General features: G+C 49.9%; 1 protein-coding gene across 2 annotated transcripts in view; it reads right to left on the reverse strand.

Annotated features, from left to right (window-relative positions):
- TRAF5 (TNF receptor associated factor 5) overlaps nt 1–6,952 on the reverse strand; it is a 51,139-nt gene extending 44,187 nt beyond the window's left edge. Inside the window, exon 1 of one of the 2 annotated variants that reach the window (XM_049634193.1) lies at nt 6,773–6,952. The gene's annotated coding sequence lies outside the window, so the exon portion shown is untranslated. The remainder of the gene's footprint in view (nt 1–6,772) is intronic. The other variant, XM_049634192.1, reaches the window with a different exon arrangement.
- Nucleotides 6,953–10,511: the final 3,559 nt, after the last annotated feature.

The raw sequence follows: 10,511 nt of genomic DNA on the forward strand, positions 1-10,511 counted from the left end.
TAGCCATGCTGGGCTGGATCCTAGGTCTCCTGGCTCCTATCTAGAGTGATTTTCTCTACAGCATAAGCATAGCTAGGCACTATCGGGTGGAATTATGCAGGCAAGCTGTGCAGAAAAGAGGTAACATAGCAGGCCTGAGACTGCCATCCTTGGGAAGTTCTGTTTCCAAGGATGGCCCTTGGTTAACATCTTAGAAGGTGGATTTGGGGCCAATTCTCCTAACTAATTTGGGTGGCTCACTGTCCCCAAACTGTTTTGCAAACAATGTGGTTATTCCTAAGCACCTGTTTTTCTTCTGGAAGTCTGGAATGTTGGTATACGTTAGGCAGAGGGTACCTACATGACCAGTCCTCAATAGAAACCCTGAGCACCGAGTCTCTAATGAGCTTCTCTGGTAGACAACATTTCACATGTTGTCACTATTCAATGCTGGAGGAATAACGTGACCCTATGTGACGTCAGTGGTGGAGAGGACTCTTGGAGCTTGCACCTGGCTTCTTCTGGACTTTGCCCCATGTGCCTTTTCCCTTTGCCAATTTTGCTTTGGATCCTTTCATTGTAATGAATCATATCTGTATGACTATACGCTGAATCCTGTGAGCCCTCAGAGAAAATCATCAAAGCTGGGTATGGTCTTGGGGAAGCCTTCTTAACAAGAGATGAATTTGGGTTTTCCTTCAAAGGCGGGGGGCATGAATTAGTAGATTAATACAGGAGGCACTCTAGGCAGAAGAAATGATGTGAAGAAAGTTAGGAACAGGGAAGTCAGGTGTAAAAGGCCCTACAGCTGTTTAACACAGCCTAAGCAGAGCTGACATTGAGAGAATCAAGCACTATGATTGTAAGGTGGAAGACATGGATGCTAGAGAAGTCACATTTGCTCCAATGATCCAGCATCAATGAAATGAATCCAGTGAAGTCACATATATGGAATTAATACCAAGAAAAGATTGAAAGAAGGTAGTGTCTGTCTGTCCACAGCTAATATCCATGGCATTGGACATTTCTCAGAAAGGTCTTCCAGAAGTGCCACTGAGCAGTTGAGGTAACAATCCAAATTATTGGCTTTTCAAATAAACCACTTCAATATGGGGGTTCCAGAATAATCTACTTCCCATCCATTAAAGGCAACTATTCACTCTTTCCTTTATCCCTTTCAAATGCCTTTGCTTAGGGTCCAATATCCCCTCCCATCTCTCTGGCCCACTTCTCCTCACTCCTCAGGAGGGCTTCCTGGAATAACCCCACCCAACTGGTGAATCACTTCTTTTATTCTGCAACTACTTAGCACTTAGGCCTTCACTTTATGTTAAATTACTTGCCTTTAACCCAGGGAAGCAGGGTAAATTTGCTAAGTTGTAGCGTAGGTATCTGCCCAGCCTCTTCCTCAGAATCTTAATGTCATGAAGGCAGAAGAGGGACTTTCATGACTGTTTAGCTTCACTCCACCCACTTGCCTCCATCCTCTGGCCTCAAGGGCCCTCTACAAATGCAAATGGAAGGCTCAGAACACAGCCTGGCTGTTCCCAGCCACCTTCCTTAGTAAGGGAGTGTGGAAAAGGCTCTGGCTGGCTGTTCTGTACCCAGTCAACCTCACTCCACATTTTGCTTACATAGTTGGATCCCATTAAAGGACTTCTCTGCTCCTGGTGATCAAGCCAGTGCCTGTATTTTGCTTCCCAAATCCATTGTATTTCTTCTGCTGGGTCCCTGTGTCACCTTATTACCAGCACAACTATCCCTCCAAGATGGCGGCTACTGTGCCCACACATTATTCTAAAGGCTGGAATCCTGCCCCTGAAACCCTCTCCCTGGGCCTGCGCCTCCATTATCTTATGCCTCCTGCCCTCCTCTCTGCCTTCTGGCTGCCAAGGGCTTGTCCCAGCTTATCCCCACCATGTCCAGTCCCATCCGAGCCCACCTACCTGGCTGCTGAGCTCTGCTCGGTCTAGATTGCCAAGTGTCAGCAACAGGCTAGTTTAAATGATGGGCTCCCTTGGAACTTGGCAGTTCTTTTGTTTGTCTGCTTTTTAATTTAATGTGAATGCCTTTAGGCTCCACACACATTTTCCACCTCCCCAGAAACCCCACAACTCCCTATTGCTATCAAACACATAGAAGAAAAACAGCTTTACTGAGTATCCGCCAGACGCTAGGCTCTGTGTATATATTGGCTCATTTAATCCTTCCAGCAACCCCAAGTGGGTGACATTACTATCTCTATTTACCATTGGAAACAGAGCCTCATGGAAGTTGGGCAACTTGCCCAGATCATACAACTACAACCAGCAAGTCATAAATTCAGATTTGAACGCGGCTTCTGAAGTCCACACTATTTCCACTATGCATTTAGGCGGCCCCTCTGCAGCAGTGCAGGAGAGGAAACAGAAAGGCAGGAAAGTGAGAGAATGCACAATCAAGGTAATACAGGAAAGAGGTCAAATGGATGTGTCGAATGGACGTGAACTCAGGGTGCCGCCCTGGGGACCAGAACCGGCCAGGGGAGACAGGCCAGAGGTGACTGTGGGAGAACAGTGATGTCTGCACAGGTGAGGGAGAACTCAGAGGAAGGCACGGCTTGGGATGCGTGTCTGAGGGGCTCTGGAAACATCACGGCGAAGATTCTGTGTGTCACAAGTCAAACCGGCCAGGAACAGAGCTGGGTGAGAGACAGAGCCTTTCCTGAAGAGTGTTGGTTTGAGCCATGGGAGGACAGGAGGGCTCTAGGGAGAGGAGCACAGGGGTTAGAGGGCCAGCCTGAGGACACAGCCTGGTCCTCATATGGGCACTTGCAGGGAGGGAGGAGGATGAGAAGCTCAAGGTCAATGAAGGGAACGTCAGTGGGGACAGTGGGGCACCCTCCAAGGAGATGGGCAACAGCTGCCGAGCAGGCTGGCGACTGAGGATTACCAGGCCCCAGAAACCTTCGGGCAATCTGAGCGGCAGGGCAGGTGCACAGCGCGGAGCGAGGAATACATAAGTGCAAGTGCTGGCCGCTCTTTCCAGAAGCTTTTCAGTGAAAGGGAGAGAAGAGGGGTTGCAGAAACATGGGCTGTTCCTGTTTAACAGAGGCTGAGCTAGTGGGGCAGAGGAAGAGGTCAGTGGTAAGGGAACGATGGATGGAGCCCGTCAGAGGGAGAAGAGGGCTGCATCAGGGGCATAGGTGGAGAAGGTGCTCTCCCTCCCATGGGTCAGGAGAGTACCTCTTCCCTGAGAGGAAACAGACCATGGGGGAAATCCCAGGGATGTTCTGGACTGGAGAGGAGAGAAGCTGGTGGAGCGCATGTCCGGCAATGAGGCATGGGCAGCTGCTGAAAGTGAATGGGTCCCCCTTCCCTGTTCACACACTCCGGAAGGGGTGCTCCCTGGGCTCTGTCATTCAACACGGGGCCCACAGACCCTGCAGGTATCTGCAGAGGTACCCAGTTCTGGCCACGGCACCGTCTAATCATGTGTCGCCACCTGCCTCCAGATAACAATACGCAGAATATACTCCTCACTGCCGCTTCAAGCTGACTTTGAATTTTTCTGTCAGGACTGGTGAGTATTTTCACTTTTATTTCCTCTCTGGTCCTCCAGTCCACTTCCTCACAAGACAGGGCCTGCCAGGGGCCATGTGGGTCAACTACTGTCTGACCCTCCAAATAAAGCTTTCCTCTGGGCAAAGCCACAAGCTCAGTGGGGCCCAACCCTGGCCTCAGCAGGGGCAGGAACCCTCCAGCCCTGAAGATCGCTTCTGCCCTGGTGCCCTCTACCCTCAGCACACACACAGATGCCCACCTCGCTCTGCTGGGGTGATGACTCCTGCCCCAGAGTAGCCTCAGTAAAAGCCACCATCTGCACAGAAAAAGCTCTTCAGAGACTGGGTCTGCCACAGCTCCCCCCTTCCCTTGGCCTATTAGCCCTTAAAGACCCCCAGTGACAAAGGTGTCAGGTGGCCTTTGATGAATGCCTTTCGGGTTCCCTCACGTTCCTCCTGCCCAGAATTTTGGCTTCTTCTAGCCAAAATACCAGGAGAAGAGCACAGGAATTAGAGTCAGGAGACTTGGACTGGGGTCCTGGCTGGTCCCTACATTCTGTGAAATCTTTCCGGTCACTTCTGTGCCCTAGCTTGCAACCAGGGAAGTGGAAGGAACAGCAACCTGCCTTTCCCTTCTCTCAGGGAGGCCATGAGAAGTTAATCAGGTCAGAAAGGCTATTTTCAAACTGCACAGGGCTGTTCTGATTCCTGGGGTCTAAGCAAGTCCTGCTGACAGCTCAGCCTCTCTGTCCAGAGCCCCACCGAGCACATGTTCCCCAGCCATCGGTCCCAAGGGAGACACATCTCAAATGAATTCCACACAGACATTTGTTTAGGCCTACTCTGTCAGATTCCAGGACCCAAACCAGAATAGACACAGGTCTTGCCCTGAGTTCACTGAGTTGGGGTAGAGCTAACAGAGCAGATGTCTGTCCATGTGACGCCCCAGGCAGAGCCTCCAGGGGACTCTGCTCTGTGTGGCTGGGAGCACACCAGACATGTGTTACCAGAGTCCAGACTGAGGAGGAGGTGGGTAGATTTAGTTGTCTGAGAAACCAGGGTGGGGGCCTGGAGCAGAGGAACCAGGCACCTTAGAGACCCAGGCCCGGCCCAGCAGTGGAACCTCAAGGGTTATTACACTCAGGACTTCACCCTCACCATCTGGGAGACGAGGAGAATAATCCTGCATTGGCCTGATTCACTAGAATATCAGGGAGAACAAAATGAGAACAGCAACGAGAAGATGCTTTAAAAAGGAAAGAGCTTTACAAACATGGAATTATTTTTTCTTCAGGGTCCTCTGCTGAGAAGCTGAGATAATCACAGAAGGTCTGATTGTCTAAGGCTGACGAGCCTTAGGCTGACTCAGAGGCATCCAGCTCCCTCGCTCTGCAGATCGCCCCCACTGAAATATCCCAGTTACAGACTTAGTACTTCCAGTGGACGGGGCCTCCCTCTCCTTTCCGTACTCTTTCCACTGCCCTGCCACCCATAGCCAATGGGTGCTCAGGTGATGCTTGCTGACAGATGGAAACGCTGCCCATCCTACCCTCACGGCCACGGACCTCAGCCCAGAGGACCTGAGAAAGTCACCTCCTCCATCACTGCCCCTCCAGCAGGTCGTCCAGAGCCGGGCTCACACAGGTGACTTTCTCCTGCCTGTGTCCAGGATCTGAGGGCCTACCCATTCCACACAGTTCAAAACAGAATGGTAACGAAAACAAGAAAGCCTCGACAGGGGCTAGATATTTTCTGCTTCCATCTCACAACCAGCTTTCCTGCAGCAGTGACCTTACTATGCAAATCCGAGTAGACCACAGGGAGGAGTGGTCAAATAGTTTTCACCCCACCATCAACTGTACTAACTCCCTTTCATCGGCCATGTGACAAGGGCAGACAGAGCCAGCAGCAGCACCCTGGATTTGAGAGGCCCTACCCAGCCTTTCCCGGCCTAAAATTCTCTCTCACACACGTAACTGTTCTATTCCCAGAAGCACCTCCATTTCTTTGCATTTTGTCTTCCAGAGCCCTTTTAAACCGCGAACGTCTCTAGAGGAAGAAATCATATTCCACTGGCCTTAGTCACACAGCACCTGTGCCCAATAAATATTTACTGAATTAAATTGGTTACTAGATGCCTGTCCTCAGGGACACGGGTCACGGCCCAGGGCTGTGGAGGGTGGGGCTGCAGGGGCAGCCTTTTCCCAACCTCACCGCTGGCCTAGAGCGGCCCTGCCAGCCACGGGGCGATAACTGAGTTCGAGAAAGTAAATCTGAAATAGCCAAATATGGAAACTCTGCAGGAGGGGGCAGAACCAGCCGAGAAAGTCGGCGGCGGGCAGAGCAGCCCAGTGGAGTCAGCGATAAGAGTGAGGCCCCGGTATTCACAGAAAATCTTCAGAACTGCCAAAACCCTGCAGAGCGGCGGCAAGGGGGAAGCGATCTGTTCTGGAAAACCCAGATTCCACCAATCCTCTGGGTGTCCCAGGGCAACTCACCTCCCTAAACCTTGGTTTCTTCCAAGACCCTTCCAAGCTCGGCTTTGGGTGTGTGTGTGTGTGTGTGTGTGTGTGTGTGTGTGTGTTGTGTGCTGTGTGGTGTTTCTAAATGAGCACGCTCAATCGAACAGTTCGTGGAGGTTTCCATTCATTCCAATATTAAAGTTTCATTCCAGAGGGCTCAGGTTGGAGAAGTCCTGCAGAAGTGGAGGGGGCGCTGAAGGGTGCGAACGGAGAGCCTGGGGTTTGCAGTGCGTGCGTGCAGGGCACGCCTGGAAATCACCCCTCAACCTGAACCTGGTCCCTCCAGGCCACAGCCGCGCTCTGCAGCAGCTCCCCAGCCCAGATCCCCGGTCTCCGTCCACGACACACCCTTCTCCTGCAAAGAAAACCCGCTCGGAGCCGCGGAGCCTGGCTCTGACCCTCAACACCCAACTGCACCCCCTCGCCCGCAGCAGCGGCCACCAACCCAGCAGGCTCCCCCGGCCCCCCAACCCCCACCCCGCGGCCGCCCGGCGCTGGTCCGGGACGCGCTAGACGCGAGCGCGGCGGGCGGCCAGGCCCGGGACCCCCACAGCCGAGCGCCAGGTGCCAGGAGGTGGTTGCGGGGCCCGTGCCGCTGTGGCGCTTTCGGTTTCAAAGCAAACGGGACGAGCCGAAGAACGCTCCTCGGTCCCCTCACTCCAGCTCTACAGCCTCGGGGCTTATCACCGCGGCGCGGCCACCGCCCCGGAGGCGACCTGCCGGGACTCACGTGTGGCTCGGCGCGGGGGTGCTCAGCCGGCGCTGGTCCGCAGGCTCGCGGCTACTCCAGGCAGCGACCGGCGACGAGGCGGGGGCCAGGCTCTCAGCCCCCCAGCCCTGCTCGCGGAGCCAGACCGGGGGAGGAAGGAGGGCGGGCCCGGGACCCGGGAAGGGCGGGGCCTGGGCGGGGCCCGGAGCAGTCCTGGCGAGGGGCGCAGGCCCCAGGGGAAGGGCGGACGCGCAGGAAGGTGTCGGGTAGGACGCGGAGAATTACCGAGCAGTTAGAAATCTAACCTAACCACACTGGAATCACAAGTACCTACAAATAAAAAGCATCTCAGATTTTCCTCAAGTGCCTTTGAACTGTACACATCTTACCCTTCAACCTGGGACAACCAAGCTGAGCCAGTCCTTTCCTGCTTTGACTCCCTTAGCTCAAAGTCTCAGGTCTGGTTGGAACCAGTCCTTCCCCATCTTCCTCAGCAGTAGCACCAATTTGCCCGCCCTCCTCCTTGCTGCGTGTCTAGCAATCCTTTAGAATTGTTGAGGTTGACCTTGGACCAAGGGCTCCCCAGACATCTCTTTGGATCTTCAAAACAACCTTGTGAAGTAGGCCTGTTCCTCCTCATTTTACCCATGAGCTGAGGTCCAGAGAAGTGACCTGAAGTGAGGTGCCCGAAGGTGGACACTCAGCAAGGGCTGTAGCTACAACTTAAATCCAGCTCTCCCGACTCCTAGACACAGGCCTCTTTCTTAGAATACTTCTCTCCAGGAGCGTATGTTCTGAATGGTATTTGTAGGCTATATAAATCTCTGTGGAGGTTGATGGAGCATGAAGAGCGAGATTTTGGAATGAAACAGATCAGAAGTCCAATTCTAGCTTCCTCACTTTCAGTTAGGCAACCGTGGGCAAGTACTTGATTGCCCTGAGCTTTGATTACTCATCAGTAAAAGGGGAGAATTAGTAAAATGCACAACCCAGAGATGCATGGGAGCCAGGCAGAAAAAGACAGGAAGGAGGCCCAAGGCTGCAGTCATGGAGGAGGGGGAGGGACATTGGTGCACTACAGAGTTTGTGTGGGATCTGGAGGAGCAGCCAGGCTCCGGCTCAGGCTCAGCTTCCATGCCATCCTGTCCTCCCGTGGTCTCCATTTTTCCACAAGAGCCAGAAATCCAGATTCCAACTTTTGGGTTGGTGAGCCAGATTAACCACTCCAGTGGGCATTGCTTTGGGACTCTAGACCCACCTCACAATCCTGTGTGAAATAAATGAGATAGCATTCCTATATTCCTGACACAGAGTAGGCGCTCCATGAACCTTACTGTCTCTCCCTGTTCCCTTATACATCTTCTCTTATCGTTGCCTACTTCCTGACTCATTACCCACCACCCCCCATACCCTGACCAGCATCTACAAGTCATTGTTGATATGTTTTGTAAGGGTATATCTCCTTTCACTGGCTAGAAACATTTGCAGGTGTGCACTGGGCTCCTTGTACTGTCATTGACTATGATTCCATGGTTTCTCCCCTCTCTTCTTCCCTATCAACTGAATAAAGTAGGCAATTTGTCCCTAGAATCATATCTGAGTTTTAAATACAATGAAATCAGATGCTGGGACAGATAGAGAATCTTTAGTTGTGGGGAATGGGGGCTGCATGACTTCAGGGCTAGGAAGTTTAGAGAGAGGAATTTTCTTTTTTTTAAATTTTTTTTAACGTTTTTATTTATTTTTGGGACAGAGAGAGACAGAGCATGAACGGTGGAGGGGCAGAGAGAGAGGGAGACACAGAATCGGAAGCAGGCTCCAGGCTCTGAGCCATCAGCCCAGAGCCCGACGCGGGGCTCGAACTCACAAACCGCGAGATCGTGACCTGAGCTGAAGTCAGACACTTAACCGACTGAGCCACCCAGGCGCCCCAGAGAGAGGAATTTTCAATAGGTGTTACTATTAGTCAGAACTAAAGGTCATGTTCCCAGCTCCCCATGTTGATCACAGAATCCTGGGCAGGGTGTCTGGGAGAATAGAGAAGACAGAAGACCCTGGGAATAGACCAGTCTGATGGAAGAGATATGATCCCTTTCATCAAGGATCTTGAAGATGGAGGAGAAGGACAGAATGTAAATGTACATAGAAAACCAATATTAAATACTTGCAGGTTATAGCTAACATTTATTATCTTATTATACACCAGGTACTGTGCTCAGTGCTTTGTTGATATCAACCCATTTAATCATCAGCCCTATTTTATAGATAAGAAAACCCATGTCTTGAATAATTTGCTCAATTGCAAAATTCTTAGTTTGGGAAAGGTGGGATTTTAACGTTGGAAGTCTCGTTCTAGGGCTCGTAACCACTACACTGCATGCAAATTCAAACAGAACAACTTTAAGAAGGAGATGAATGTTAGCAATTTTATGTTCTGAAAATATTTGCAATGTTACAAACAGAATCCAGTCTTCAAACTAAATCCATCTAATAAAAATAAGGGCAAGATTGGTATATACCAACTTTTTACACCGAATAAAAGAGCTAAACTTTTTATCTGTCTCATATAAACACTCTAAATTTACCCCCAAACTTCAGAAAGACATGGCTTTCAGCTGTTTAATTTGCTGGATAAATTAATAGGGTAGGTGATTGTAGCCCTGGTTGTCAATGGAAAGATTGTGTTGATGGAGAGGGGAGGACGCCACCTACTGGAACAATAGATGGATGTATTACCTTCCTCAAGCTGCCCTTGTGTGACAAGACTGATCAATACAAGCATTAGTTAGAGCAGAGTAAAAGGTCATACCTTCCAACACCTAGAGATCAGTGAGATGAGAAAAAAGGAAAAAAATTCTTCTTGAGACCTAGATTGCATCTTTAACTTCCATTGTAAGTTACAATGGAAATTCTTTGCCCATAATGGAACCACACGCGGAAAGTGTGATATAGCAGCAAACCACTCCCAGGCAAAAAGCAAAACCTCAGGGTGCTGAGCACATAGAATGCTCACTTGCTCGCTAAGTAGGTCCTGCATCGAGGCAATAAATGAATGAATATCTGTGGGTTTTCTGAATTTAAATTCTTGACCCAGTGATATGTGGTCCCTTTGCTTTCATCAAATAACCTTTACCTCAGTTCTGCCTGTCAGTGAGCTCAGCAAACACCACAAGAGAGGCAGGAAGTGCTGGGAACAGGGAGCTTCTCCCAGGATGGATATAATTTAAAAAAACAAAACAAAACAAAAGATTTGTTTTCCAGATACTGTTTTTCCAGAGGTATATCCATTATCTGGTAGTACCAGAATTTACTTATCCATTCACCTAATGAAGATCATCTTGGTTGTTTCCCATTATGAAGTGGAATTAATTGGCAGTTATGAATAAAGCTGCTATAAATTAGTATGCAGGTTTTGGTGGGATATAGATCTTCATATAGTCTGTATTTGTTCCAGAGGATCACTCTCTCAATATACACATTCCTCCCTCCCCTTCTCTGTCCGTGGTTTGATTGTGTGATTGTCAGCTCTTTTGTTGCAACAATTAGATTTTTATTGTTTTAAAATTAAGCCTGCTGTCTTCACTGTATGCTTGGCCAAATGTGGATTCTGTCCATTTTGACAGTTCCTTTAATAAGATTCACACATGCAATTCCCATCAGTGCTTGGCAAAACATTTTAACATGTTAACTCTGCATAGTCACTGTAAAGTATTAAATATATATATATATGTATGTGTATATATATATACACATATATATA

This window comes from Panthera uncia, chromosome F1 (genome assembly GCF_023721935.1).
Source record: "Panthera uncia isolate 11264 chromosome F1, Puncia_PCG_1.0, whole genome shotgun sequence".
NCBI lineage: Eukaryota > Metazoa > Chordata > Mammalia > Carnivora > Felidae > Panthera > Panthera uncia.